Consider the following 15,515-nt stretch of genomic DNA (forward strand, 5'->3'; position numbering starts at 1 on the left):
TAGATCCCCTATACTTGTGGGTCATCAATATTGCATCGGATAGATCTCCAAGAACATCGAGGAGAACATTGTATTGAAGACCAAAGAGAGAGAGAGAGAGAAGAAGCCATCTAGCTACTAGCTATGGACCCATAGGTCTGAGGTAAACTACTCATGCTTCATCGGAATGGCAATAGAGTTGATGTAGAAGCCCTCCGTGATCGAATCCCCCTCCAGCAGGGTGTCGGAAAAGGCCTCCGTTTGGTATTCCTTTTTGTAAAACTCAAAAATAAGGAAAAACAAAAATTGGCACTAGGCTCTGGTTAATAAGTTAGTCCCAAAAATAATATAAAATAGCATATTAATGCATATAAAACATCCAAAACAGGTAATATAGTAACATGGAACAATCAAAAATTATCGATACGTTAGAGAAGTATCTATTACTTTGGTACCTCCCTACCAAACTTATGGCAAGGCACAAATGAGGTCTGGTGCGCAGCATACATACATGATAGAACCTATGGCTGAGGCATAGGGAATGACTTTGATTTCCTCTCTATCTTCTGCACTGGTCGGGCTTTGAGTCTGACTCAATTTCACACCTTGTAACACATGCAAGAACCCTTTCTTTGACTGATCCATTTTGAACTTCTTCAAAACATTGTCAAGGTATGTGCTTTGTGGAAGTCCTATTAGGCGTCTCAATCTATCCCTATAGATCTTGATGCCCAATATATAAGTAGCTTCCCCGAGGTCTTTCATTGAAAAATTCTCATTCAAGTATCTGTTTATGCTTCCAAAAATTCTATATCATTTCCAATCAACAATATGTCATCCACATATAATATCAGAAATCTTACAGAGCTCCCACTCACTTTCTTGTAAATACAGGCTTCATCGTAAGTCTGTATAAAACCATATGCTTTGATCACCTCATCAAAGTGTATATTCCAACTCCGAGATGCTTGCACTAGTCCATAGATGGATCGCTGGAGCTTGCACACTTTGTTAGCACCTTTAGGATCGACAAAACCTTATGGTTGCATCATTTACAACTCTTCTTTAATAAATCCATTAAGGAATGTAGTTTTGACGTCCATTTGCCGGATTCCATAATTATAAAATGCGGCAATTGCTAACATGATTCAGAGCAACTTAAGCATCGCTACGAGTGAGAAAGTCTCATCATAGTCAACCCCTTGAACTTGTTGAAAAACATTTGCGACAAGTCGAGCTTCGTAGATAGTGACATTACCATTGGCGTTTGCCTTCTTCTTGAAGATCCATTTATTCTCAATGGCTGAAGGAAATATGCCCTAGAGGCAATAATAAAGTTGTTATTTATATTTCCTTATATCATTATAAATGTGAATACATAGACAAACAGAGTGTCCCTAGTATGCCTCTACTTGACTAGCTCATTAATCAAATATGTTTAAGTTTCCTGACCATAGACATGTGTTTTCATTTGATGGACGGGATCACATCATTAGAGAATGATGTGATGGACAAGACCCATCCGTTAGCTTAGCATAATGATCATTTAGTTTTATTGCTATTGCTTTCTTCATGACTTATACATATTCCTCTGACTATGAGATTATGCAACTCCCGAATACCGGAGGAACACCTTGTGTGCTATCAAACGTCACAACGTAATTGGGTGATTATAAAGATGTTGTACAGGTGTCTCCAAAGGTGTTTGTTGAGTTGGCATAGATCAAGATTAGGATTTGCCACTCGAGTATCAGAGAGGTGTCTTTGGGCCCTCTCGGTAATGCACATCACTATAAGCCTTGCAAGAAATGTGACTAATGAGTTAGTTTCGGAATGATGCATTACGAAATGAGTAAACAGACTTCCCGGTAACGAGATTGAACTAGGTATGATGATACCAACGACCGGATCTTGGGCAAGTAACATACCGATGACAAAGCGAATGACGTATGTTGTTATGCGGTTTAACCGATAAAGATCTTCATAGAATATGTAGGAGCCAATATGAGCATCCAGGTTCCGCTATTGGTTATTGACCGAAGATGTGTCTCGGTCATGTCTACATAGTTCTCAAACATGTAGGGTCCGCACGCTTAATGTTCGATGACGATTTATATTATGAGTTATGTGATTTGATGACCGAAGTTTTTTCGGAGTCCCAGATGAGATCACGGACATGACGAGGAGTCTCGAAATGGTCGAGAGGTAAAGATTGATATATTGGAAGGTTATGTACGGAGATCGGAATGGTTATGATAAGGTTCGGGGATTTATCGGAGTACCGGGAGGCTATCGGAACCCCCCAATAAAGTTATTGGGCCTATTGGGCCATAGTGGAGGAGAGGAGGTAGGCCACGTGAGGAGCCCCCCCCCCTTGCCCAAACCGAATTGTACTATGGGAGGGGGTGCGGCCCCCCTCTTTCCTTCTGCCTCTCTCTCCCTTCCCCTTTCCCTCTCCGGGGGAAGGAAGGAGGGGGGCAAATCCTACTTGGACTAGGAGTCCAAGTAGGACTCCCCCCCTTGGCGCGCCCTCCTTGGCCACCGGCCTCCTCCTCCCCCTCCTTTATATACGTGGCCAGGGGGCACCCCAAAGAACAACAAGCAATCTCTTAGCCGTGTGCGGTGCCCTCTCCACAGTTTAACACCTTGGTCATATCATCGTAGTGCTTAGGTGAAGCCATGCGTCGATAACTTCATCATCACCGTCACCACACCGTCATGATGACAGAACTCTCCCTCGTCCTCAACTGGATCAAGAGCTCAAGAGACGTCATCGTGTTGAACGTGTGCTGAACACGGAGGTGCCGTACGTTCGGTACTTGGATCGGTTGGATCGTGAAGATGTTCGACTACATCAACCGTGTTACTAAACGCTTCCGCTTTCGGTCTATGAGGGTATGTGGACACGCTCTCCCGTCTCATTGATGTGCATCTCCTAGATAGATCTTGTGTGATCATAGGAATTTTTTTGAAATACTGTGTTCCCCAACATGCCGATCATCGGGCAAGTCCACCAAAGTCCATACTTTCTTCTCATACATGGATCCTATCTCAGATTTCATGGCCTCAAGCCATTTATCAAAATCTGGGCTCATCATAGCTTCTTCATAGTCCGTAGGTTTGCCATGGTCTAATAACATAACTTCTAGGACAGGATTACCATACCACACTGGTGTGGAACATGCTCTGGTCGACCTACGAGATTCGGTAGTAACTTGATCCGAGGTTTCAGGATCATCATCATTAGCTTCCTCTCTAGTTGGTGTAGGCATCACGGGAAATGTTTTCTCTGATGTGCTACTTTCTAATTCGAGAGAAGGTATAATTACCTCATCAAGTTCTACTTTCCTCCCACTCACTTCTTTCGAGAGAAACTCCTTCTCTAGAAAGGACCCATTCTTGGCAACAAAGATATTGCCTTCGGATCTATGGTAGAAGGTGTACCCAATAGTTTCCTTAGGGTATCCTATGAGGATGCCCTTCTCCGATTTGGGTTCGAGCTTATCAGGCTGAAGCCTTTTGACATAAGTGTCGCATCCCCAAACTTCAAGAAACGACAGTTTAGGTTTCTTGCCAAACCATAGTTCATACGGTGTCGTCTCAATGGATGTAGACGGTGTCCTATTTAAAGTGAATGCGGCTGCCTCTAATGCATAACCTCAAAAATATAGTGGTAAATCGGTAAGAGACATCATAGAATGCACCATATCTAATATAGTACGGCTATGACGTTCGGACACACAATTATGTTGTGGTGTTCCAGGTGGTGTGCGTTGTGAAACAATTCCACATTGTTTCAAATGAAGGCCAAACTCGCAACTCAAATATTCGCCTCCACGATCAGATCGTAGAAACTTTATTTTCTTGTTACGATGATTCTCTACTTCACTCTGAAAATCCTTGAACTTTTGAAATGTTTCAGACTTGTGTTTCATCAAGTAGATATATCCATGTCTACTCAAATCATCTATGAAGGTCAGAAACTAATGATACCCGCCGCGTGCCTCAACACTCATCGGACCGCATACATTGATATGTATTATTTCCAATAAGTCATTAGGTCACTCCATTGTTCCGGAGAACGGAGTTTTAGTCATCTTGCCCATGAGGCATGGTTCGCAAGTATCAAATGCTTCATAATCAAGTGATTCCAAAAGTCCATCCGCATGGAGTTTCTTCATGCGCTTTACACCAATACGACCTAAAATGGCAGTTCCACAAGTATGTTGCACTATCATTATCAACTTTGCATCTTTTGGCATCAATATTATAAATATGTGTATCACTACGATCGAGAATCAACAAGAATAGACCATTCATCAAGGGTGCATGACCATAAAAGATATTACTCATATAAATAGAACAACCATTATTCTATGATTTAAATGAATAACTGTCTCGCAATAAACAAGATCCAAATATAATGTTCATGCTCAACGCTGGCACCAAATAACGATTATTTAGGTCTAAAACTAATCCCAAGGTAGATGTAGAGGTAGCGTGCCAACGGCGATCACATCGACATTGGAACCATTCCTGACGTGCATCATCACCTCATCCTTAGCCAATCTTCGTTTATTTTGTAGCTCCTGTTTTGAGTTACAAATATGAGCAACGGAACTAGCTAGTATCAAATACCCAGGTGCTACTATGAGAATTAGTAGGGTACACATCAATAACATGTATATCAAATATACCTTTGCTCACTTTGCCATCCTTCTTATCCGCCAAGTATTTGGGGTGGTTCTGCTTCTAGTGACCACTTCCTTTGCAGTAGAAGTACTCAGTTTTAGGCTTGGGTCCAGCTTTGGGCTTCTTCATGGGAGCGGCAACCTGCTTGTGTCACGGGATATCCGCGGCCACCTATGGGACCGGGCGGCCCCTTGCTGGTTCAGCAGGGGGACGTCATGTTGCACAAAGAGCAGGCCGGCGTGCGGCAGAGCGGCAGAAAGCACACAAACAACTTACCCAGGTTCGGGCCGCCGGGAGGCATAAGACCCTACTCCTGATTTGGTGGATTGATGGTGGAATGAACGTGGTGATGCATAGTACACTTGCCCGGCAAGGCTGGCCTCGGGGCCGCAGCGACTACGCGCGTGTGGTGGCTTGGGTTCATCAACTTTCCAACCTTCTAACCCCTCCTATGGGTGCCATGGGCCTCCTTTTATAGATTAAGGGGTCACCACAATGGCAAAGTTGTCATTATCCACTAATATGATAGCGAATAGTGCTATCATACCTAACTCTACGGGATGACAGGGTGCATTAAATGCGTCGCTTGGTGTCACATCAGTGGTCGCCTGGCAAGGCTTGTCGGGCTATCTTGTTAGCTTCGCGCATGTTTCCTTGACACGTCGCAGGACGGGTATCATCTGTAGGCTGCTTCTGTAGGAAATGGCTGCCATGTGGTGAACGGCTGCCATTTAATCATCTTGTAGCTTGACACCGCACTGATTGACGACATGGGTCGCGCTTGAGTGGTTGGTGGGGTGGTTCTGCCCCCGCGAGCCCCGGCAGACCTTGCCGGGGTGCCTCGGTTGCCTGCTCCTTGCGGTGGCCTTGCCCCTTGCCGGGCTCGCCTGCCCGGCAAGGGAGGCCCTTCTCTTGCCGATATCTTACTCTTCTGGCTCAATCTTGGTTTTTTCGGACAGCATGTTGGTTCCCCAAATCTATTGATTTCTGGTATTCTGGCTTGGCCTTGACTTGTCTGTGCACGAGTCAGGGGGAAAATGCATACCCCTATATATTTTCCGCAACAGCTTGTCATTCTTCTTGAAGTTCCATTTCTTTCCCTTGCCCTTTTTCTTGAAACTAGTGGTCTTGTTAACCATCAACACTTGATGCTCCTTCTTGATTTCTACCTCCGTGGCTTTGAGCATTGCGAAGAGCTCGGGAATCATTTTCGTCATCCCTTGCATATTATAGTTCATCACGAAGCCTTTGTAGCTTGGTGGCAGTGACTAGAGAACTCTGTCAATAACACTCTCAACTAGAAGATCAATCCCCAGCTGAGTCAAGTGGTTATGATACCCAGACATATTGAGTATGTGGTCACTGACAGAACTATTCTCCTCCATCTTGCAGCTATATAACTTGTTGGAGACTTCATATCTCTCAACCCGGGCATTAGCTTGAAATATCAACTTCAGCTCTTGGAACATCGCATATGCTCCGTGATGTTCAAAACGTCTTTGAAGTCCCAGTTCTAAGTCGTAAAGCATGGCACACTAAACTACTGAATAGTCATCAGATCGATCTGTCAGACGTTCATAACATCTACAGTAGCTCCTGCAGCAGGTGTGTCACCTAGCGGTGCATCAAGGACATAATTCTTATGTGCAACAATGAGCATAAACCTCAAGTTATGAACCAGTCTGTGTAGTTGCTACAATCATCTTTCAACTTAGCTTTCTCTAGGAACGCATTAAAATTCAGGGGAACGATAGCACGGGTCATTGATGTACAACATAGATATGCAAAACTATTAAGACTAAGTTCATGATAAATTAAGTTCAGTTAATCAAATTACTAATGACCTCCCACTTAAATAAACATCCCACAAGTTATCTAAGTGATACATGATCCAAATCAACTAACCCATGTCCGATCATCACGTGAGATGGGGTAGTCGTAAATGGTGAACATCTCTATGTTGATCATATCTACTATATGACTCATGTTCGACCTTTCGGTCTCCAGTGTTCCGAGACCATGTCTGTACATGCTAGGCTCATCTAGGGCTGGGCATTCGGTTTATATGGTTAATACGGTTCGGTTTGTTCGGTTTATTAAAATTTCGGTTATTGCAAAATGGAAACCGAAATGATCAGGTAAAAAGTAGTAACCGGACCATATTCCCTAAAATATTTCAGTTCGGTTTGTTCGGTTAACCGGAAACCCATTCTTGGAGAATGCACGTACTGTAGTTACATGAATAAAAAACAATGACTATTTGCTAGATGGTGAGTACACTTGCTACTCCTACCAACGACTTGCCTATGCATGGCAATATTAACATGAATCTAGATGACTACTTGCTATCACAGAGGCAATAAACATTGCATGATACAAAGCTAGCGGTCGACGCTGACTATTGGGGTATTATTATATTCAAGAAAAAAGTGCGTAGTGTAGTAGTATACTGAGCGCCAGCTTTTTCCTTTTTTGAGAGAGACTCCATGGAGCGCATGCCAATGTAGTGACCAGGTAATTAGCACTCTACGTAGGACGGAATTAGGATTGAATGACTCAGTTGTATAGTTCGGGTTATTCGGTGTATACGGTTTGGTAGGATTGAAAACCGATCTGGCAACCGAACACCGAACTGTATAGGTTTCTCAACCAAACAATTTCACAGATTGACGGTTTTACAAATAATTCGGTTAATACAGTTCGGTTTGGTTTCGGTTTTCGGTTTTCGGTTTAGAAGTGCCCACCCCTAGGCTCGTCAAGTTTAACCCAAGTATTCTGCATGTGTAAAATTGTCTTACACCCGTTGTATGTGAACGTAGAGTCTATCACACCCGATCATCACGAGGTGCTTTGAAACGATGAACTTTTGCAACGGCGCATACTCGGGGAGAACACTTTTATCTTCAAATTTAGTGAAGGGATCATCTTATAATTATACCACCATTCTAAGAAAAATAAGATGCATAAAGGATAAACATCACATGCCATCATCATCTTGTGCTTTTGATCTCCATCTCCAAAGCATCGTCATGATCTCCATCGTCACTGGATCGACACCTTGATATCCATCGTTGCGTCGGGGTCGTCTCGCCAACTATTGTTTCTACAACTATTGCTAATGCATAGCGATAAAGTAAAGCAAGTACATGGCATTTGCACTGCATACAATAATTAAGAGACAACCCTAAGGCTCCTGCCAGTTGTTGATATTACAAAACATGATCATCTCATACATCAACATATATCACATCATATCTTGACCATATCACATCACAACATGCCCTACAAAAAAAGGTTAGACGTCCTCTACTTTGTTGTTGCAAGTTTTACGTGGCTGCTACGGGCTTCTAGCAAGAACCGTTCTTAACTACGCAAAAACCACAATGGTGATTATCAAGTTTGTTGTTTTAACCTTCTTCAAGGACCGGCCGTAGTCAAATTCGATTCAACTAAAATAGGAGAAACAGACACCCGCCAGGCACCATTATGCCAAACAAGCTGCATGTTAGCCGGTGGAACCAGTCTCATGTGCGTGGACATGTAAGGTTGGTCCGGGCTGCTTCATCCCACAATACCGCCGAATCAAAATAAGACGTTGGTGGTAAGCAGTATGACCATCACCGCCCACAACTCCTCTGTGTTCTACTCATGCATATCATCTACGCATAGACCTGGCTCGGATGCCATTGTTGGGGAACGTTGAATGGAAAACAAAAAATCCTACGCACACGCAAGATCTATCCATGGAGATGCATAGCTACGAGAGGGGGAGAGCATCTACATACCCTTGTAGATCGCTAAGCGGAAGCGTTTATTAGCGCGGTTGATGCAGTCGTACACTTTCACGATTCGTCCTACCGAACGTACGGCACCTCCACCTTCAGCACACGTTCATCTCGATGACGTCCTCACCTTCTCGATCCAACAAGAGAGGCGAAGTAGTAGATGAGTTCCGGCAGCACGACGGCGTGGTGGCGGTGGTGGTGAAGGACAATCTCCATAGGGATTCACCAAGCACAACAGAAACTTTGACGGAGGATAAACTAGAGGGGGCGGGGTTGCCGGCACATGGCTTTGTGAATCTTGATGTGTCTTGGGTGCTAGCCCTGCCCCTCTACTCATATGTTGAGCCTTGGGGTTGAAACTTGGAGTAAAAACCTCCTCAAAGTCGGTTTTGCCCAAAAGGCAAGAGTCCTTCTCAGACTCCCGGACCAAACGCCAGGGTCCCTGGCGTCTGGCCCCTGGCCTTCGCAAAACTTCCTTTAGCACTTTCCAAAAACCTCGTGGGTTTTGCCCCTTGGCCCAAATAAAGTGTTCTCACACCAGAACATTTCGGGAAACATCTGAAACCCCTTCCGGTGAATTCCAGAACCCTTCCGGAGACCAATCACTATTATCCCATATATCAATCTTTACCTCCATACCATTCCAGAGCTCCTAATCATGTCTGTGATCTCATCCGGGACTCTGAACAACATTCGGTCACCAACATACATAACTCATTTAATACTATGTCGTCAGCGAACGTTAAGCGTGCAAACCCTACGGGTTCGAGAATGATGTAGACATGACCGAGATGCTTCTCCGGTCAATAACCAATAGCAGAACCTAGATGCCCATATTGGTTCCTACATATTCTACGAAGATCCTTATCGGTCGAACCTTTATGACAACATATGTAATTCCCTTTGTCTGTCGGTATGTTACTTCCCTGAGATTCGATCGTCGGTATCTTTATACCTAGTTCAATCTCGTTACCGGCAAGTCTCTCTACTCATTCCATAATACACCATCTCGAAACTAACTCCTTAGTCACTTTGCTTGCAAGCTTCTTGTGATGTGTATTATCGAGAGGGCCCAGAGATACCTCTCTAATACGCGGAGTGACAAATCCCAATCTCGATCCATGCCAAATCAACAGACACCTTCGGAGATACCTGTAGAGCATCTTTGTGATCACCCAGTTATGTTGTGACGTTTGATAGCACACAGGGTATTCCTCTGGTATCCGGGAGTTGCATGATCTCATAGTTAAAGGAATATGTATTTGACATTAAGAAAGCAATTTGCAATAAACTGAACGATCATATGCCAAGCTAATGGATGGGTCTTGTCCATCACATCATTCTCCTAATGATGTGATCCCGTTATCAAGTGACAACACATGTCTATGGTTAGGAAACCTTAACCATCTTTGATCAATGAGCTAGTCTAGTAGAGGCTTACTAGGGACACGGTATTTGTTTATGTATCCACACATGTATTTAAGTTTCTGATCAATATAATTCTAGCATGAATAATAAACCTTTATCATGAATAAGGAAATATAATAATAACAACTTTATTATTGCCTCTAGGGCATATTTCCATCATTGCTACTTGTTCATGAGAATTTATATGATAAAAGTTGTGTGACAAAGTTTTATGTTAAAGTTCTTTGCTGTTATAATAATAATCATGATGCTTCTATGTCCATATTTTGTTTTTATCAACACCTCTCTCTCTCTCTAAACTTGTGGGCATGTTTTCTATTTCGGTTTTTCGCTTGAGGACAAGCGAGGTCTAAGCTTGGGGGAGTTGATACGTCCATTTTGCATCATGTTTTCCTACCGTTATTGGTTTATGCATAATAATGCTTTATGGAGTAATTCTAATGCCTTTTCTCTCATAATATGCAAGGTTTACACAAAGAGGGAGAATGCCAGTAGCTGGAATTCTGGGCCTGAAAAAGCTACGCCAGAGTTACCTATTCTGCACATCTCCAAATGAGTTGAAAATTTACGGAGAATTATTTTGGAATATATAAAAAATACTAGAGCAAATAACTACCGGAGGGGGGCCACCAGGTGGGCACAACCCACCTGGGCACGCCAGGCCCCCCAGGTGCACCCTGGTGGGTTGTGCTCAGCCTAGCCACCTATGGTGCCCATCTTCTGGTATATAGGTCATTTTGACCTAGAAAAATCATTGGGGGGACTTTTGAGACGAAGCGCCGCCGTCTCGAGGCGGAACTTAGGCAGGAGCACTTTTGCCCTCCGGCGAAGCGATTCCGCCGGGGGAACTTCCCTCCCGGTGGGGGAAATCATCGCCATCGTCATCACCAACAACTATCTCATCCTTGGGAGGGAAATCTCCATCAATATCTTCAACAGAACCATCCCCTCTCAAACCCTAGTTCATATCTTGTGTTCAATCTTGGTACCAGAACCTCTGATTGGTACCTATGGGTGACTAGTAGTGTTGATTGCATCTTGTAGTCGATTACTATATGGTTTATTTGGTGGAAGATTATATGTTTAGATCCATTATGCTATGTAATACCCCTTTGATCTTGATCATGATTATCATTTGTGAGTAGTAACTTTTGTTCTTGAGGTCACAGGAGAAGTCATGTTGCAAGTAATCATGTGAACTTGATATGCGTTCGATATTTTGATGATATGTATGTTGTGATTCCCTTAGTGCTGTCATGTGAATGTCAACTACATAGCACTTCACCACATTTGGGCCTAAGGGAATGAATTGTGGAGTAGTTATTAGATGATGGGTCGCTAGAGTGACGGAAGCTTAAACCCTAGTTTATGCGCAACTTCGTAAGGGACCGATTTGGATCCAAAAGTTTAATCCTATGGTTAGGATTTATCTTAATACTTTTCTCGTAGTTGCGGATGCTTGCGAGGGGGTTAATCATAAGTAGGAGGTCTGTTCAAGTAAGAACAACACCTAAGCACTGGTGTACCCACATATCAAATTATCAAAGTAGCGAACATGAATCAAGCCAACGTGATGAAAGTGATATGGTGAAATTCTCGTGTACCCTCAAGAACGCTTTGATTATCATAAGAGACCGTTTTGGCCCGCCCTTTGCCACAAAAGTATTGGGCTACCTTGATGCACTTTATTTACTGTTATCGTTACTTGCTCATTACAAATTATCTTGCTATCAAACTACATGTTACCAACTATTTCAGTGCTTGCAGAAAATACCTTGCTAAAAACCACTTGTCATTTCCTTCTGCTCCTCATTGGGTTCAACACTCTTACTTATCGAAAGGACTACGATTTATCCCATATACTTTTGGGTCATCAGTGAGCTTCCTCAAATGTTCAAGGTCTTCATGAGCAAGTAAGTTGCATGCACACCCACTTAGTTTCATATAAAGAGCTTCCATACACTTATAGCTCTAGCGCATCCATTGCATGACAATCCATACTATTCGCATTAATAACGATTGTAAGGCCTCCGCCAAATGATTAGCCTCATTAATGTGAGACTTTCTTATACCTTTTTGACTTCCCTTATAACCACCATCATTCTCTTTCCCATCCAAAGTAATAAGTCATTGGCTCACGCTCAAGTATGGCGTGAGAGTTGAAAAAGCTGAAGCGAAAAAAAGTATGACTCGGTTGCTTGGTTTGGCACCGAGGTTGTTCATGATTTGATATCTTTATGCTAGGAAGACTGGGCATGCCATGCTTTTCATGATTAAGGGTGTAGGGATCATGTTCTTTAGCATCTTTATTTTGAAAGGCAATGGTTGTTTTCTAGTATGCTTTTGTATTATTGTTTTAATGTAAAGTTGATAGACTATTGTCTTGCATCACTCGTATCCCAATATTCATACCGCAATTGCATTCAACACCAAAAGTTCTTTTGTTACCATTTACCTAATCGAGGACGAGCAGGAATTAAGCACGGGGATGTTGATACGTCTCCAAGGTATTTATATTTTTTTATTGTTTCATGTTATTATATTATCACTTTTGTATGCTTTATATGCCCTTTTATATTATTTTCTAGACTAATATATTAATGTAGTCCCCTGTGGTAGTTCCAACTCCCTCTGTCCCAAAATAAGTGACTCAACTTTGTACTAACTTTAGTACAAAGTTAGTGTAAAGTTGAGTCACTTATTTTGGGACGAAGGGAGTATTTTTTGGCACATTTTTGGTTTGCAGAAAATCCATACCTACAGAAGTCGAAATAAGATGAAACTTTACGATGATTTTTTTCTGGAATATATGCAACACTAGAAGCTTTAGGAGGGAGCCTAAAGTAGGTTGTGGGCCCCACAAGCCAAGGTGGGCGCCCCTATGGGGGCGTCGGGCAGGCTTGTGGGAGCCCCACAACTCCGTTTGACCTAATTCCAAGCCTATAAATTCCGTGATTTCCTGAAACCCTTATAGGAGACCTGAGACAATTTTATTGCCGCCGCAAGCCTCTGTTCCAAGCGATCCCATTTGGAGCCCTGTTATGCCACTCTGCCGGAGGGGGAAATCATTGGGAAGGCCATCTTCATCAACTTTGCTGCATCGATGATGATGTGTGAGTAGTTCCTTCAGGACCTACGGGTCCATAGTAGTAGCTAGATGGCTTTCTCTCTCACACACACTCTCTCTCTCTCTCTCTCTCTTGATCTTGATCTTCAATACAATGATCTTCTCTAAGATCCATCCAATGTAATCTTTTGCGGTGTGTTTGTTGGGATCCGAGAAATTATGGGTTCATGATCAGAGTATTCATTGAATTTAGGGATTTTTATTTCCGTGCCCCTGGTTTGTTAGTTTTACTCATTCATCCCCACGCTCTTAACTTTTGCTCACTTTTGCTCACTTTTCCCCACTCCCTTGCCCGAAACCCACAGAACTGGTCACAGCGAACATTGTCATCGGGTCAATGGCTTGACCGTTAACTCTGACGAGTGGGGCCGCGTAGGGCTGAGTCCATATTTTGACTGTTATGTGCTAACGAGTGGGGCCACAAAAATGACACTCACTGTAACCTGAATCAGATCGAGCCGCTTCTGCGCCGCCCCTCCGATGCCGTCGTGCCGCCTCCGCTGCTTCTACCCTCTCTCCCCATCTAGGATTAGGAAGAAATGTCGGGGGAGCACCCCGTCCGGCCCATCGACCGTGGAGATGATTGGGTCAAATCAGAGGCGGATAATTCATGGATTCCACCTAGGTAAGCATCGTTTTCCTCTCAAATTGATTAGGAAATCCGTAAATTAGGCTGTATTTGACCACCGTTGGCGTGAATCGGTGCAATTTTCTGAAAAATGTCGGCCTAACTGCACCCTTTATTTCAATCGAATAGGGTTGATCCTGCACTTGCTTTTCGGTTGGCGGTTAGAATGGAAACTAGCGAGCTGCGTGGAACTAAACTGTATCTGATTTCTGGATTTTTCTATAGAAAGTGGTAGAAACCAACAGTTCGTTCACAGATTTCCGCGAGGCACTCTATTGTGAGTATCCGTGGAGCCCTGCCGATGCTATTGAATTGAGATATTACGACAGTACCGAGCAGAGATTTGTCCCATTAACTTCTGATGAGCATCTGCGATTGCTATTTAGTTTGAATGCTGACAATCGTTTCGGTAAATCCATATCGGTGTGCTTCAGGCACGTAAACAACGTATCCCAAGGGTGTTCAAACATCATTTGTCTCTGCTAATAGCAAGTGTCCTCGCACTCCTTGTACGTCGATACCAAGTAAACCTAGTGGTTGTGAAAGCCACAACATGTCGGTTGCTGCTAATTCTGCCACTTCTCCTCTCCCTTCTGCACCTGATGTAGAAGTAGATGCAGAGCCTGACGAGGAAGTGCCTCGACATGATGATGAGTATGAGACTCTATTCCATGAACTGGTAGATAGATTCAGTCAACATGCAATGGAAAATGAATATCCAGAGGAGCCTGGCAACTATGCTAGATTTAATGACCCTGACAATGAAGAGAAGGAGGAGAACATCGACTCCTTAGTTTTACAAGAATATGATGGTGAGGACATGCCAACAATTGAGTGGAACAGGGAGAATCCTTAGCTTACTCCAGGAACCGTATTCGAATGGATGGTGGACTGTCGTAATGCAGTGACTACATATTGCATTCTCACTGAAACTCCTATGAGGTTGATAGGAGTGAGCCAAGAAGATTCACTATTCATTGTCCTTATGATAGGTGGAGGTGGAGGTGGAGGTTGCATGCATACACTATGCTAAAGAGCAAATTGATTCGGGTATTACAACTGAATCTTTTTTAAGATTAGTTATCCATTCTATATTCAGATCATGTGTACTATTTCTTAATTGTATTTGACATCATTTTTCATTTTGTTTTAGATAAAAAAAACACACGGGCACACTTGCCCACCTGGAGGGGGAGGGGAAAAGGAAAAAATCAAAGCTTGCAAAGACTAGGTGGGTGGCAGATGCAATCTTGGATTGGGTGAGGGAAACACCAACAATTGGTCCAACAGCACTCCATGGGAAGCTATTTAAGAAGTACAGGATTAATATAACTTACATGAGGATTTTCTCTGCTAAGGAAAGGGCTCTTGATAGGATTAATGGTCCATGGAATGAGAGTTTTTAGTTGCTTTACACCTTCAAAGTTGAAGTGGAGACGGCTAGTCCAGGGAGTATTGTAGAGATTGACAAGCGTACAGTTCAGTACAAATTAAAAGGGAAGACAATGGAGAAGGAGTGCTTCAGGAGGGCTTTTGTTTGTTTCAAGGCTTGCTAGCAGGGGTTTTTGAATGGTTGTAGGCCCTATTTGGCTGTCAATGCAACTGCTTTGAATGGAAGATGGAGAGGCTAGCTAGCAGCAGCTTCTGCAGTTGATGGACACAACTGGCTATTCCCAGTTGCATTTGGTGTGTTGGAGGCAAAGTCCAAGGAGAGTTGGGTCTAGTTTCTGCAGCAGTTGCACAACATTATAGGTACACCCTTAAGTTTAGTTATACACACAGATGCTTGCAAGGGTTTAGAGAGTGCAGTAGAAAATGTATTCCCTGGAGTGGAACATAGGGAATGTATGCGACACCTAGCGCAGAATTTTAAAAA

Source organism: Triticum aestivum, chromosome 5A (genome assembly GCF_018294505.1).
Source record: "Triticum aestivum cultivar Chinese Spring chromosome 5A, IWGSC CS RefSeq v2.1, whole genome shotgun sequence".
In the NCBI taxonomy this organism is placed as follows: domain Eukaryota; kingdom Viridiplantae; phylum Streptophyta; class Magnoliopsida; order Poales; family Poaceae; genus Triticum; species Triticum aestivum.